The sequence below is a fragment of the Arachis ipaensis genome, chromosome B10 (genome assembly GCF_059453495.1).
Source record: "Arachis ipaensis isolate K30076 ecotype BB chromosome B10, ASM5945349v1, whole genome shotgun sequence".
Taxonomy (NCBI): Eukaryota; Viridiplantae; Streptophyta; class Magnoliopsida; order Fabales; family Fabaceae; genus Arachis; species Arachis ipaensis.
This window is the reverse complement of record NC_142435.1, coordinates 12,319,129-12,336,398: the sequence shown is the minus strand read 5'-3', so window position 1 is coordinate 12,336,398 and position 17,270 is coordinate 12,319,129. Positions and strand designations below refer to the sequence as shown.

The following is a 17,270-nucleotide window of genomic DNA, read 5'->3' as shown; positions in this document are numbered from 1 at the left end:
CCCATTATTTGTGTAGATGTCTTCAACTGACCATACCATAGAATTTGCCTTGGAATAATAGTCTTCAATAATTATCTTTATTATTTCTTTGGTCTCATATTTATTTTAGACCTTTAATTTATTATCATTTAGCACTTCCTTTTTCGACGTCTTAGCATGTGAGGAAACAAAGTTGCATGCAAATTTGAACGGAATATGCAATTCTTTAGTTTAGTCCATTGGAATGAACCATGCCTCTGGCTCTACCATGATTTTTTTTAGTTTAATTTTGATGTATTAATAAGTAAAATATTGTACATAATGTACAATTATATTCATCTTTTTAAATAATTATTCTTATAGTTAATAAAAATAATAATTTTTTTTATAATATGTTGTTGCATAATTAAATATATATGTACAATTATTTTACACTTATATTGTATCAAAATTATTTTTTTTCCACTTTCTCACTTAACCCATTTCCGTTCATCTCTCTCCGGTCCTAATTTCGCGTTAATCTCTTTCTTAAGCTTGATATTGGCATCTAAAAATCCAATGATTGATTCAAATTTCGAGTGAAGTACCAACCCGTCCCTATCCATTTTCAAGAATGACAACGCAACCCCACAAAATAAAATCGATCCAGTTGGTCCCTGTCCCCGATTTTCGTCACACAAGGCGGTCCCCATGCATTTTTCTCCGGCGAGACTTGACGAAAAACGCTGAGCTGGCTCGTTCGGTGCGTGACCTGTCATATGAGGCGGATGACGTGTTCAGTCAGTGCTGAGATGGAGAAATTGAGATGGACAGGGGCTAATTTGTCCTACCCAATCACCATATAAACGATGTCGTTTGAGTGGGAAGCAACGTTTCAGTTGCTTTTGAAAAGGTGGGTTTCCATAAAACCCCTTCCCCCAGCCTTGACATTTACAAAAAAACTCTAGGTCAAAAGCTTCTTCACTTCTCAAGACCATTGTGGATGCTATGTTGGTGGAGGAAAGCGCTGATGTTGCTGCTTACAGTGTTGACGACGTCATAGTTCACGGTGGTTTGGTGGTGCTGTTGACGGAGCTGGACGGAATTGTGTCAGGACGCTGTAGACAGTTCAGGTTAGTGATTTTTATATGAAGCATTTGTCCCTTGTGCGTTGTGTGGTCCCCCCAAATTGATTCTGCTTCTGACAAGGAACCATTGTTGTCTGCAACCCTTTGTGGTCCTAGTCATGGAAAATTTGAAATAACCCTGAACTTTGGGCATTTTTGAAAAATTAAATAATATAGTGGTGGTCATTCTTGTTTAAGCATGTTTATTGTTAGGGAGATTTTATTAAAGCTTGAATAAACTAATTGCAGATGTCTGAGTATATGGTCATTCCTGTGTTCCACCATGGCGGAGATTTGTCAGAAACTCTGAAGGTGATCTCTGCTACTTGGATGGTAAAGTGAAGAGATTCCCCCCCCCCTTAGACTTGGATTACGTAAATTTTTTTGACTTGGTTGAATTATTAAAGAATTGGGTTACCGGGAGTATAAACAGATGTTCTGGCTTGATATGGGAGAACCGAATATGGAAGCTGGACTCCATGCAATTAAAGGAGATGTAGAAATTAATCAGATGAGGGAGGGTAAGTTGAGGTACAGGAAAACTGATGAGCTATACATCTACTTTGAACACGATGTGGATATGCCTGATGTAGTTGAAGAAGATATGGTTGAGGAGACTGTTGTGTTGGATTCATCATCATCATCATCATCAACTGATGATGGATATGAGACAACAGAGGATGAGCCTTACAAGCCCCTCCTCCTGGATTTGAGACAGATGACAGTGGTAGTGAAGAAGAAAACAAGAGGAAGAAAAGGGTTCCAAAAAAGGGAGTTTCAGCAAAGAAAAAGACGAGTAATGAGGCTGTTGGGTATGAAACTGAAGATAAAAGTACAGATGAGGAAAAAAAAACTAAGAAGAAGAACAATGTGCCTAAAAAAATAGTGTCACCTAAAAAGAATGAGGGTAAGAAGGGTGGTTTAAGTTGTAATACCCCAAGACAATCACCAAGAACTGCTAAGAAGAGAACATCTAAAAAATATTTTGGTGTTAGAAGGAGGCATATCTTAAGAGATGGACTAGGCAAGAGGGGGATGGAGGGCCAAACTGGAGAAGCTGGATCAAGTGTTGGGGCTGGACAAAAAGACCAGAGAGATGGGCCTGTAGGTGGATCAGCTGAGGGTCCTAGTATGGGTGATGGGCCTAGTAACCAAAGCTCAGTCCCAACTGAGGTGCAGATGGATAGTGATTATGAGAAACCATATGAGTATGAGCGTGAGGCTTTCAAGAGCCCAGTTTCTTCTGAGGATGAGAGAATGAGAGCATATGATTCCTTTGATGAGGATACTGAGTATGGAGAGGTAGTATTTAAGGTTGGTCAGATATTCCCTACAATGGAAACGTTTAAGAAGGCTTTAAAAGACTACTTTGTATTTGAGGGAAAGGATGTGTTATATATTAAAAATAAAAACATAGTCTGAGGGCAGCATGTGTTGCTGAGGATTGTCCATGGCTGATTTTCACATCCTAAAATAGTACTAGCAGGTGTTTCCAGGTGAAAACTCTGATAGATGAGCACACATGTGCCAGAGACTATGGCAGCAACATGGCAGATAGGGGCTGGGTGGCATCGAAGCTCATTAAGAGACTACTTATCCATCCTGATATGAAACCAAGGCAGGCAATGGATCACATGATTGAGGAGTACAATGTGCAACTTAACCATAGAATGATTGCGAGGGCCTTGAAAGTAGCTAGAAAGGTGGTCATTGGTAATGCACGGGCACAGTATGGAAAAGTTAGAGACTACTTGAGTGAGATTCATCGGAGTAATCCCGGGTCCACAGCATTGATGGAGACAATACCACAACCTGAAGCCCTCCCTTTGTTTGATAGGTTATACATTAGCTTAGACGCTTCCAAGAAGGGTTTCATTTAGGGTTGTAGGCCAAATGGCAACACACAAGAAGAAGCTTGAGAGCCACAATGGTCACTTGGCACCAGTACAGCAGAAGAAACTGGATGAGTTTGTGAAACCTAAAGCTAACAAGTGGAGAGCCATTTGGGCTAGAGACAATGATAGGGTGCTCTTCGAGGTTCATAGAGGAACAAGCAAGGTTGGAGTTAACCTTCAAGAAAGGACCTGCACTTGTAATGCTTGGCAACTTACTGGTATAGTTGTTTATGAATCAATCATTATTTGAGTTATTGTATCTTATGGAATTTTATAAATTTCTAATATTGTGCTGTTGGAATATTGATTTGTACATCATTCATATAACCTTGTGGATTGCATGTCTGGATTGTGCTTCTTGTTAGGCCTTGTTGTCACGCTGTTGCAGTAATGTATAAAATTGGTCTGAAGCCAGAGGAGCATGTGCATAAATGGCTCACCATGCAATCAATCAGAGCAACATATATACATTGCATCAAACCAGTAGATTCAGAGGAGTACTAGACCCCATGTGATGCTCCAAGGATGGAACCACCCAATATCAAGAGACCAGCTCATCGCCCCAAGATGAAGAGGAAGGTAGATCCTATAGAACCTGAGGTGCACGCCACTAAAGCCAAGAAAACCTTTGAAGTGACGTGCAACAAATGTGGATAGCTTGGGCATTACTAGTACTACAAGACCTGTAAGAATGACCCAAAGGATCCAAACTGGCAGCCATTGACAAAGAAGTAGAGAAGAGCTGGTAAGGGGAAGCCAATGCAGATTGTACCCTTTAACCCAAACCAGAACAGAGGCCATGTAATTAGGGTTCGATTTGGAACACCATATTAGTTGTTAAGGGTTTAAGTGTCTCATTTAAAAATTGTGGGGGATTTAGGTGTCTCATTTAAATATTGTGAGGGGTTTATGTGTCTCACTATTGGTTGTTTACATGATTAGGATGTAGGACCTAATGTCAATCTAAACAGTGATACTGTACAACCTCCCCACCTATGGATCCACTAGTAATATCTTTTAACCTGCTCCTTATCCCTATTGTTGTTTAGATGACAGATTAGACTCTCCTTGCACTAACATATTTATACTACTGTGATAGACAAAGGCAAAGAAGAACAAGAAGAAACTTCTAAAGACAATGCATAAGAAAGGTAATTCTGACCAACAAGAACAGGGAGAAGAAATTCCCTTTTCACAAAATGCACCCCAGGCAGATGAGGTATAGTCATTGGTCAATGTTCTTTTAAGCTGTTTGTTTATTTTATACTCATTAAATTTTTGTTACAAGTTGCAAGAGAGGCTATGAACCTGAATCAACCACCCCCACAACCCTGCTCCACCCCCAACCTCAGTTATGCCCAGAGAAGAAAGCACCATGTTGTTAGGCCCCCAACTGCTCCTATCTCGGCTCCACCTTCATTTGGACAACCCACTCCACCATTAGTTCAAGCAGCATCAGGTCTTAGACCATGTGTTCCAACCGATCAGGCTGTGAACCCGAGGACAACAACTGCTAATGTTCCCTTTCAACAAAGTGCTCCTTCTGCTGAGACCATGGCTGCAGCAAGTTCCGGGACTGCAGCAAGGCTTTTCAAGTTCATTCCTACCCCTGGGTTTATACATTCGAAGAAGACTTGATATCTGATATGTTGCTGTTGACATAGATGATAAGAATGACTCCTTTTGTTATTAGTTTAAGTGTCAGTGTTTACAAATCTAGGAAATATTTTGGAAGCTTTTAAGTGCTTGTATGCATGTTTAAGTCATTTTGAAATTCTACTAGACTGATGTGGAAGATTTTTAAGTCAGTTTGAAACTTGACAAATTTAGGAAACACTTTGTTTCAAGGCTACATGTTGGCCTTCTTTTTGTTGTTAGAAGGCTATAAGTTGTCCCTTTCTCATGCTGAACAATGACATGATTGGTTGTTTTGTGTACATGTTTTATATAAGGTATCTTTTGGGTTTGTTTATCCAACATTTTCCAGTAAGAAATCTGTATGACTACATGCTGCCAGAATTCATCAAAGTAGTAATAGACCATTTTTCTTGGATCAAATCATATTCTCATTTGAAACAACATACATACTTCAACTTACAATGTAAACAACATACACTTCTAAAAAATAAGACACACTTTGAACCTAGTATCACAAAAGGTTCCTGCTACTCATATGCCTTAAAAAAATTTGGAGATCACAATTCCAAATACAAAAGCAATAACCAAAGCTTTAACACAAACGCCGCTAGAACCACTATTGGCATTACAATTTTTAGCTTCCAATTCTAATCCACTAACTCTAGCATCTAGTTCCCTCAGTTTTCCAGCATCAACACCAGCAGCATCAGGAATCTGACTTTGATCTCGCGTCCAACCCTCTATATCAGGAGAATTTCTGGGAAACTCTTCAAACGAGGCAACATAATCATCCAACCATGCAAAAAATTTACAATGCGGTTTTGTGCTCTGTAGGCTCAAAAGATGTCACATCGAGTTAAAATCAACAAAACTTAAATTAAATTTCAGATTACCTTGAAATGTGGACATCCAAAAAATAACCGGTTAGGGTTTAGTTCTGTTGAAGAGAGAAACAAAATAGCATGCGCCCCACACTGGCATCGTGGAGCAATGAACTTCTTCTTCTTCTTCGGCGCAGCAACACTTCCTGCAGATACACTTATAGGACTTCTGCCTTCATCTTTAAAAACTTCTCTTCCAATCCCATAAATGGAACTCAACGGTGGTTCGTTGCTGCTGCTCATGCATAGTTGTAAAAACCGGACCGGACCGGCCGGTTTGACCAGAAAACCGGTGAACCGGACCCATAACCGGTCCGGTTGAGTGATGTAACCGGATAAGGAAGAGAGTCGTTTCGAACCGGGTTGAACCGGCCGGTTTTGATGAAAACCGGAAAATCGACGGTTTCTGGTAAACCGACCGGTTCGAAAATGTTTTTTTTTTTATTCCTTTTCCAAAACGACGTCGTTTTGGTTTATTTAAAAAAAGAAAAAAGAAAAGCCCTACGGGCTACCAAACCCCACCCCCACCCCAATTCCACTTTCCCCTTTTCCCCCCAACCCTAACGGCGCCTAAGCCTCAGCCCTCCGCCAGTCCGCCTCACCTCACTCACCCAGCCCCCAGCCCCCAGCCGCCCGCCGTCATCCTCTTCGTCTCACCACCGGTCTGAACTCTGAAGGAACCAACTCAACCAAGGGAGTAGGAACAGGACAGATACAGACCCGCCACCCGCGAACTCGCCGTTGCCGCCCAATCGAACTCGCCGTTCCAGCGCCGTCGCCCTCGGCCAGTCGCCGTTGCTTTTCCGGTCGAACTCGTCGTTGCCTCGCCCTTCTGCTCTGTGACTCTGTCAAACAGGTAAGGTAAGCTCCAGTTCTGTAATCTGCTTCTGCTCGGTTCTGCACTTGAAGTTTAGTGATTGTTCATTGTTTTGTGAAAAATGCATTACACCCGCTCTGTTCTGCATTGCACTTGTAAGTTGTAAACTTACTTTTTTTCTGCACTTCTTGCTGACTTGCTGTTATGAATATGAATATGCTTGTTGAAATTGTTAAGATGAATATCCTTGTTGAAAGCTTGAAATATGAAACTGTTGAATATGCTTATTGAAATTGTTAAGCTGAATATCCTTGCTGACTTGTAAGTTGTAAATTTGTTGTGTTGTTGATTTGTACTGGAAATATGAAACTGTTGAATTATATGCTTGATTTGAATCTATGAAATATGAATATGTTTGTCTTGCTGAATATGGAATTTAACTATTTAAGCATTTAAGTTTTAAGGTTGCTGTCTTGCTGAATAGGGATTAGGAACTAGGGAATTTAGGATTGTTATTGTTTTATAATTTTGCGGTTTTGCTACTCCATATTCTTTTAGAATGTCTGCTGCGAATACACCATCAGAAACACCATCTTCGCAAGAACAAGGATCAACTGCTGATGCATCAATCGGAACCCAAAAAAACAATAATAGAGCAAAAAATGATCTTGCATGGGTCATTGTAAACAAGTTGTGGAGTCTGAAAAAACAATTCTGCTATGCATATATTGTGAGAAGCTTATTAGGGGTGGAGGAATTCATCGGTTTAAGCTTCATTTGGCTGGAAAAGGAGGAGATGTTGAGTCTTGTCGAAAGGTGCCAGCTGCAGTGAGACACCAATTCCATGAAAGTATTGAAGAGCTTCGAAGCAAGAAAAGAAAAACTCAAGTATGCTTTTATTTATTTATGAATTTTCAATCACCTTTAGATGATTTAGGTATGCTTTTATTTATTTATGAATTTTGATCAACTATGATTTTCGTATGCCTTATGACATGTTTTATATTATTTTTTATCTTGATTTGTGAAACATTATCTATAATGCTAGATCAATTGGATTTGGAAGATGATCGGAAGGATGATGGAGCTAATAATTCTGTGGAAAATGCAAATCAAAATGAAACCAATCAGGATGTAGCTCCACATTTGTCAGATGAAGAGCAACTTGCCGACTTCGAAATCACTCCTTGGATTTAGTTTATGAATTGTTATCCATATTGTGTTTAATTAAGATACTAATGTACTAGTACTAACTACTTTCATGTTTATCTTTGTATTAGTTATATTTAGACTTTGAAACTTGGTTGTTTTTAAAATGTTGGTGAAGAACTAACGATATGTATTTTGAATTTATTAAGTTTATGACTATTTTTAATATTTTATATTTTTTATTCATGTGAAACCGGTTTTACCGGTTCAAGCAGCAGTTTATCGGTTGAACCAATAAACCAATAAACCAGTAACCTGACCGGTTTGATCACCGGTCCGATTCTTACAACTATGTGCTTATGGCTCTGTTAGGGTTTTCTTCTAAATGTGAAGGCTGGAGGAAGGGGTTTCATGGAAACCCACCTTTTCAAAAGTAACTGAAACGTTGCTTCCCACTCAAACGACGTCGTTTATATGGTGACTGGGTAGGACAAATTAGCCCCTGTCCATTTCAACTTCTCCATCTCAACACTGACTGAATACATCATCCACTTCATATGACAGGTCACGCACCGAACGAGCCAGTTCAGCGTTTTCCGTCAAGTCTCGCCGGAGAAAAACGCATGGGAACCGCCTTGTGTGACGGAAATCGGAGATAGAGACCAAACTGGATCGATTTTATTTTAAGGGGTCGCATTGTCATTCTTGAAAATGAACAGGAGTCGGGTTGGTACTTCACTTTTCAAATTTCAAACAGCGTTTATAGATAACATGTTTTCGGTTCACATTTATTTTTAGATGTTAATTTGAATATTAATGTAAATTAAAATAAAATTTTACAAAAGTTGCGAGTGTCTGTGATAAATAGTTAATTTTCTAATTAGATTTAATTTATTTTTATATAATTGTCAAATTAGTATTTTTTTTAAAACTTAATTACAATCTAAAAATTTATGCTTTCTGCTCAGTTATTCTTCTATATATCAGAAAGTCACCCAAAAAATTATATAAAAAAATTCAAAATCTTAGTTAAAAGAACGTGCAAAAATGAAATCTATATCTAAAGTCAATAATAATTTTATTGAAAGTTACGACTTACGAGGGAGATGGGTAATATATGTTTATGAATTGAAGTAAAATCTTAGTAAGTGTAGATAAAGAAAAAGCCGATCGCGAGAAGATGAGTAGAAAAAAAATTATTTTAAGAGTAAAAAAATTGGTTAAAGTTGGCCATAAAAAAATTGGCTTTCTATACTTTTTTCAAATAAAAAATATAAAAAATTAATAAATAATATTTAAATTATAATTTTATTAGTTTTTGTTTTTATATATATTAATTTGATAACGATTAGTTTACTTACATGAAAATTTTATTAGTGTGTGAAGAAGATAATTAGAATATAGACATATATTATATTAAATTATTTAATAATTTTTAACTATCATATTTATATAAAGATATTCATTTAATCACATAATTTAATTTATATATTGGATGACTTTATGAAACATTAGTTGTATATTAAAATAGAAATGAAGAATAAATTCTTAATCATTTGTATCAACCAGTTACAAGGCTGAAGCTTGATAGAATCTAGACGTATGATTCCTATTATTAAGTACTTCTTTTTGTCTACTGATTTTCCATGCTTTTATTGTCGCATTCTGCACTGTAAAATAACAATTTTCATGATCAGATTTCTCTTCTTATTTATTGCTTCACAAATCTTAATTTACATGGGTCACCTACAACGGCCAAATCCTTGAGTTCAGAGACCGATAAGATAGCATTGCTTGCTTTGAAGGACAAGCTTACCAATGATGATCCTCATGCTCTGCCATGATGGAATGAGTCTCTCCATTTTTGTGAATGGCAGCGCGTTACATGCAAGTTGCTGCCACATGAGAGTCTCATTCCTACAACTGCAAAATTAATACTGGGTGGTACTCTTGCGCCATCCTTAGGAAATTTAACGTTTTTCAAGGAGTACTGACATCTACTTGCATGGTGAAATTCCAAGACAAGTAGGTAGTTTAAAGAGGCTGAAGATTCTTGACTTAGAGAGACAATAATCTTGGTAATCATATTCCCGTAGAGATGATAAATTGTTCAAGCCTTCAGGTGATTATATTGCTATACAATAATTTAACTGTCAAATTTCCTTCATGGCTTAGTTCTATGGAACAACTCACTCAATTGGGACTTGTAGCCAATGATTTTGTCGGCAATATCCGGCCTTCTTTGAAAAATTTTTCATCACTTCACAAGTTGTCACTTTCACAAAATCATTTGGAAGGAAGCATAACTCCAGCTTTAGGAAGGTTGACGAATTTAAAATTTTTCGCCCTGGGACTAAATAATTTTTTTGGATTACTTCCTCCTTCACGTTACAACCTTTCAAATATTCAAACTCTCTCATTAGCGGGCAACCAATTAGCGGGTAATCTTCTCTCAAACATAGCTCAGGTTTTTCCCAATCTTCAAAATTTTGCGTATAGAGGAAACTTATTCACTGATATTTTTCCATCTTCAATATCTAATCTTTCTGAATTGCAAAAATTTGATATAGAAGAAAATGATTTTTATGGACTAATTTCTCCACTTTAGGAAGTTTACACAAACTGCGGGAATTTAAAGTGGGTCCTAATAGATTTGGGACTGGAAGAGCTCACGATTTGGATTTCTTTTCTTTCGTTGACTAATTATACTCAATTGCAAAAGCTGGACTTTTATAAAAATTATTTAGGTGGTGCATTGATAATTCTCATAGGCAACTTATCAACCAATCTTATTAAGATTTTGCTTGACATGGGATTGAATCAAAGATCTGGAAGAATATCTGGAAAAATTGAAAATCTATTTGGCTTAGGTTCACTTTTTATGGATGAGAATGTCCTTGAGGGACCATTTTCAAATTCAATTGGAAAGCTTAAAAATCTAGTAATAATATTTTTGAGTAAGAACAATCTTTCAAGTAACATTTCTACTGGTATAGGCAATCTTACTATATTGGCAGAAGTTTATATAGACTTTAATGCATTTGAACTTTAAAGGAAGTATTCTATTTACGTTGATATACTGTAAAAAGATGCATATATTTAGCATTTTTAAAAATAATTTAAGTGAAAATATACCTACTCAAATCTTTGGCTATCAAGAAGGTTTAGTAAATTTTGACTTATCCACCAACTCCTTTATTGATTCAATCCCTCTAGAGTTAGGTAATTTGATGCATATCTCAAAATTATATATGTATGCAAACAAGTTTTGTGGTGTCATCCCATGGAACTTGGTGTGTAACACTATCAGAGCTTCGACTAGACAGAAATTTCTTCTATGGGAGTCTACCCCATTCCTGGGATCTTTAAGATCCCTTGAAAGGTTAGACCTTTCTAATAATAACTTCTCAAGCACAATCTCCATGAACTTGAAAACCTGACTTTTTTGAGTAATTTGAACTTATCTTATAACCATCTCTATGGTCAAGTCTCACTGGAAGGAGTCTTTAGTAACATCACTATAATATCACTCATTGGAAATAATGATTTGTATGGTGGGATACCTCAACTGAATCTCTCTCCATGTCCTGAGTTTTTCTTAAACAAACATTAGAGCTCTCATGAAAAGAAAATTACTCTCATCGGTGTGATTGGCAGGCTTTTGATCTCTTTCATAATTTTATTAGTATCTATTGCCTCAGGAAGAAGTCCAAGAAGTTATCTTTTTCACCATCACTAAAACATAGATACTTAAAGGTTTCCTATGGAGAGCTACATCAAGCAACAAATGGATTTTCTTCATCCAATTTAGTTGACACGGGAAGCTCTGGCTCTGTGTATAGAGAAACCCTTGTCTATTTTGAGAGACCTGTTGCTGTGAAAGTGTTGAATCTTCAAACAGGTGGGGCATCGAAGAGTTTCATGGCCGAATGTAAAGCTCTAGGAATAATTAAACACAGAAACCTTCTTAGCCTATTGGCTTCTTGTTCAAGTGTTAACTACAAAGAGAATGATTTTAAGGCCATAGTGTTTGAGTTCATGTCTAATAGGAGCCTAAAAACTTTGTTGTACAACACTATTGAAGATAGCGAGTCCACAAATCTGAGTCTGAACCTTATGCAAAGGGTAAATATTGCTCTTGATATAGCTTTTGCATTGGATTATATTCACAATGATTCAGGAGTTGTAATTCATTGTGATATTAAGCCTAGCAATATGCTTCTTGATGATGATATTGTTGCCCGCTTGGGAGACTTTGGTCTAGCTAGACTTATTTCAAGGGGACAGAAGCTATTCTACCAGTAATCATGGTAGTTCCTCTATAATTATGGGAGCCATCCGATATGTTCCACCAGCCACCAGGTAAAAGTGCTCTTGATCACTTTTGGTAATATTTGTCTACTATTTCTTCAAATTAATTCATGTATTATTATTTGTTAGATTCACGATATTATCATGCATAATTGCATTAATTTACTTATGATATCTACCTTGTTATGGCAATCAACTCCTTAAAATATTTATTAAATTGAAAATAACTAGTCTATAATCATCATGTTGTTGCGGTATGTCTATTCTTCTTCACTTATCATTTTGTTGGAATCATTTAAAGTATGGAGGAGGTGGGTCAGTATCACCACAAGGAGACATTTATAGCTATGAAATTTTTCTTTTGAAAATACTAACAGGAAAGAAACCAACAAATGACATGTTTGGTGAAGATCTAAGTCTACACAAGTTTTGTAAAAAAGCAATTTCAGAAGGAATCACTAAGATTGTTGACTCAAGATTGCTAACTCCGTATGGTGAAGGAGAAAGAAAGATCACACAAAAGCAAAGTATCAAGGAGTGTTTAGTGTCCTTTCCAGGATTGGAGTTGCATGTTTTCAAGAGTTTTCCACTCAACGAAACATTCTTTCAGGTAATATTCCTACTGGCATAGGCAATCTTACTATATTGTCAGAAGTTCACATGGACTTTAAAGCATTTAAAGGAAGTATTCCATTTACCTTGATATATTGTAAAAAGATGCACACATTCAACATTTCGGTAAACAATTTAAGTGGAAACATACCTACTCAAACTTTTGGCTATCAAGAAGGTTTAGTAAATATTGACTTATCCACCAACTCCTTTACTGGTTCGATCCCTCTAGAGTTAGGTAATTTGATGCATCTCTCCAAATTATATATGTATGCAAACAAGTTTTGTGGTGTCATTCCCGTGGAACTTGGTGTGTAACACTAACAGAGCTTCGATTAGACAAAAATTTCTTCCATGGGAGTCTACCCCCATTCCTGGGATTTTTAAGATCTCTTGAAAGGTTAGACCTTTCTAATAATTTCTCAAGCACAATCTCCATGAACTCGAAAACCTGACTTTTTTGAGTAATTTGAGCATGTCTTATAATCATCTATATTGTCAAATTCCACTGGAAGGAGTCTTTAGTAACATCACTGTAATATCACTCATTGAAAATAATGATTTGTATGGTGGGATACCTCAACTGAATCTCTCTCCATGTCCTGAGTTTTTCTTAAACAAACATTAGAGCTCTCATGAAAAGAAAATTACTCTCATCAGTGTGATTGGCAGGCTTTTGATCTCTTTCATAATTTTTGTTAGTATCTATTATGCCTCAGGAAGAAGTCCAAAAAGTTATCTTTTTCACCATCAGTAGAACATAGATATTTGAAGGTTTCCTATGAAGAGCTACATCAAGCAAGAAATGGATTTTTTTCATGCAATTTAGTTGGCTTGGGAAGCTCTGGCTCTGTGTATGGAGAAACTCTTGTCCATTTTGAGAGACATGTTGCTGTGAATGTGTTGAATCTTCAAACACGAGGGGCATCGAAGAGTTTCATGGCCAAATGTAAAGCTCTAGGAAAAATTAAACACAGAAACCTTCTCAGCCTACTGACTTCTTGTTCAAGTGTTGATTACAAAGGAATGATTTCAAGGCCATAGTGTTTGAGTTCATGTCTAATGGGAGCCTAGAAACTTTGTTGCACAACACTATTGAAGATAGCGAGTTCACAAATATGAGTCTGAACCTTATGCAAAGGGTAAATATTGCTCTTGATGTAACTTTTGTGTTGGATTATATTCATAATGATTCAGGAGAAGCCGTAATTCATTGTGATATTAAGCCTGGCAATGTGCTTCTTGATGATGATATTGTTTTCCACTTGGGAGACTTTGGTCTAACTAGACTTGTTCAGTTGTTCAAGGGGACAAAAACTATTCTACTAGTAATCATGGTAGTTCCTCTATAATTAAAGGAACCATCGGATATGTTCCACCAAGTAAAAGTGCTCTTGATCATTTTTGGTAATATTTGTCTACTATTTCTTCAAATTAATTCATGTATTATTATTTGTTAGATTCATGATACTATCATGCATAATTGCATTAATTTAATTATGATGTCTACTTTATTATGGCAATCAATTCCTTAAAATATTTATTGAACTGAAAATAACTGTTCTATAATCATCATGTTGTTGCGCTATATCTATTCTTCTTCCCTTATCATTTTGATGGAATCATTTAGAGTATGGAACAGGTGGGTCAGTATCACCACAAGAAGACATTTATAACTATGAAATTCTTCTTTTGAAAATACTAACAGAAAAAAAAAACAACAAATTACATGTTTGGTGAAAATCTAAGCCTACACAAATTTTGTAAAAAGATAATTCCAAAAGGAATCATTGAGATTGTTGATTTAAGATTGCTAACTTTGTATAGTGAAGGAGAAAGAAAGATCACGTAAAAGTAAAGTATCAAGGAGTGTTTAGTGTCCTTTGCCAGGATTGGAGTTGCATGTTCTCAAGAGTTTCTCACTCGACCGATGAACATTAAAGATGTCATAATGGAGCTGCATGCAATTAAACACAAACTCCTTCCATAAATAGGTGTCATGTTTATGAGAAACATTTAGCTGCTTTGAGTTGGATTATCCTTCTTCTTTTTTGTGAATTATTGCGTGTTGTCTGTGTTTTCTTCTCTACCATTTACAAGGATTAAGGAATAATACTTGCTCACCAATTTATTACCATCAATCTTGGTTTATATAAGAAACTGTATCATTACATGTTCGTTCTCTTTAATCACGGTAATGTGAGATAACAATTCAACACGATTGATTAATATACACAAACAGAAAAGGGCAAAAGAGAGGTTTGATTTGTCGATTTACCGAAACAGATTTCACGCGCTTGAGGAATCATCGCTTGTCGTAATCGACGATCTCATCCTCAGTGACGGATCTAGAATGTTGAACAATGGAGCGACCAATAGAGTTGATCCAATCCTCCTTCTCCTTCTTCGAATCGGCGATGAAGTACATCGTGTCGTAGCGCGTGGATAGCTCGAATGCACAAGGCTTGTTGAGCGCATCCTCCGCGCCCTTAACGGTAAGGCAAGACGCGACGGTAATGACGCCGCGTGGCTTTGATGCACGCGTGACGGTTGAGTCCTTGAACCAGAAAAGCTTCCCTTGCTTGAGGACGAACCAGCGACGGCGCCACGTTTTGATGTACTCTCCCTGCTTTGTTAGCCAGCCGGTTCGCTCAGGGTTCGACCAGAACTCGATGGCATCGTGGTCCGCCGTTGCCGGATTGGTTGCGAGGCCAACCGCGGCGCGCCACAGGTTGGCCATTAGTAGAAAGGGAAATGGAGGGAGATTAGGAAGTGAGGGAGATTTAAAAGAACAGCTCAGGAGATGAAAGATTCAGTCACAGTTAGTTACAGTGTCTCGCTGGACTTAGCCACACGCCAGATTATTCTTGCTGTTTTTTTTTTTTTACTTCTTTTCCTTTTCTTATATCAACTTGTTAACTTAATAATCAGGATGAAGTATAAAATTACAACCGTATTTTGTATATTTTAATAATATACTACTATTATTATCATTTGAAATATAAATTGGAATATAAGATATATATTAAAAATAAATTAAATAATAAATATATTTATATATAAATATAAGTAATTTTTAAATACTTTTAGAATAAAATAAAAAATTTATTATCTTCAATTAATTTATGCTATATACTTTACTTTGTTATAAAATAAATTATTAAGAGTACTTAAGAATGTTTTCACAATTGTATAATGACTACTTTTATATACATATAATATAATATTTTATTAAAATTATTTATGAAAAATTGTGTTGAAAATTTTGATATAGAGGAAAAGTAATGTGAAACATAGACCACCCCATTGGGTTGAACTCAAAATGTGTATCATGGGTTCTGTTATTAACATCTATTTTTTTTCTTCTTTTGTTCTATTTTTTTATAACTTTACAAATATATTTAATTATAAATCATATCAAAATTTTAATTAAAGTGATCAATAAAGAATAACACAATGAGTATGACAAAAAAAAAAAAAATAACACAATGAGTATTGACATTTTAAAATAAATACGTTAGAAATGTCACCCTAAAATTTATGAAGTTCTTTTAAATGTATGTTATATTGATAGAATTAAAAAGGATTTAGCCGATTTTTTTTCTCTACAATCTTACTTCTACCTAAAATTTTAATCTTTCTTAAGAATTTCCAAAGATACATATTAGAACTCCAAATTTCTAAAAGTTTAATTATTTTATTAGTCTTTGTAGTTTCACCAACTTTTTAATTAAATTTTTATATTTTTTTAATTGAGTCTCTATATTTCTTTTAATCTTGTAATTAGATTCTTTTCATGTCAAAAATATTAAAATTAATAGAATATTTCTCTCAACAAATATATGGTTAAAGATCTAGTTAGATTCTTAATCGTGAATACATTCAATTTGTAGAAAAATATTCAGCTAACTCTAATATTTTTTACACTAAAAAGGACCTAATTATGAATTTAAAAACAATATAAAAATTTAATTAAAAAAATATAGGGACTTAATTAAAAATTTAGTAAATCTATAGAAATCAACAAATTAATTAAACCATTCCTAAAAATCTTCTGTCTACTATTCTTTGATGCGATTTTCTGGATTTATCTTGTTTTTTAACAACATAATCTTGGGTTACTATAGATTAGTATGATTTTCGGTATGTCTATATCTTGAAAAATATCTAAGCATTTGTCCTTTAGATCACTTTATATTTCTCAGAATCAATCAAATTCTTAAACTTATATTTGTGTTGTCATCATATAAAAAGGTGAGATTGTTAGTTTCACTTTCACATATCTCTAATTGAGTTTTGATGATTATACACACTCAAATATAATTTAATAATTTCATTATTTACTATTTAACATTTTCTCAAGTGTTCAATGCAATAAGATTTTTTTTTCTAAAGCAATATGTGTTAAGTACAATTTTAATCCCTAACGTAGAGATCGAAAATTTATTTTGTCTCTGCCCTTTTTTTTTTGCTACAAAATGGTCTCAAAAATTTCAGTTTGTTTGAAAATCTTCCTTTTTACCAAATTTTTTATTTTTATTACCAAATTACTCCTAATTAAAAAAATTATAAAATAAAAGAAAAAAGAAAGAAAGGAAATGACGGAGGGGGGAAGAAAGAGAAGGGGGAGGGGGAGAAAGAGAGTCGGGGGAAAGGTAGCACCACCGTTTGTGATGGAGAGTGGGGAATCTCCATGCCGCCGCTGCTTCCTTGCCGTTCTCATTGCAATTCGCGGCATCGCCACCACTGCTGTAGTCCTTTCCACGCGATCCGCCACCACCACTGCATCTCTCCTCCTCTCGCGATTCGCAGTTCACTGCCACAGCCCCTCCTGCCCCACCACCTTTAGCCCTTTTTTCTTTAATTTTTCTATTTTTGTTTC

At 35.8% G+C, this 17,270-nt stretch overlaps 2 pseudogenes; one reads left to right on the top strand and one right to left on the bottom strand.

Moving 5' to 3' along the window:
* The first annotated feature begins 6,581 nt into the window (after positions 1-6,581).
* Positions 6,582-14,378, top strand: LOC107620136 (uncharacterized; annotated as a pseudogene).
* A 216-nt stretch (positions 14,379-14,594) lies between these two features.
* Positions 14,595-15,133, bottom strand: LOC107620135 (pleckstrin homology domain-containing protein 1 pseudogene; annotated as a pseudogene).
* Between the last annotated feature and the right edge of the window lie 2,137 nt (positions 15,134-17,270).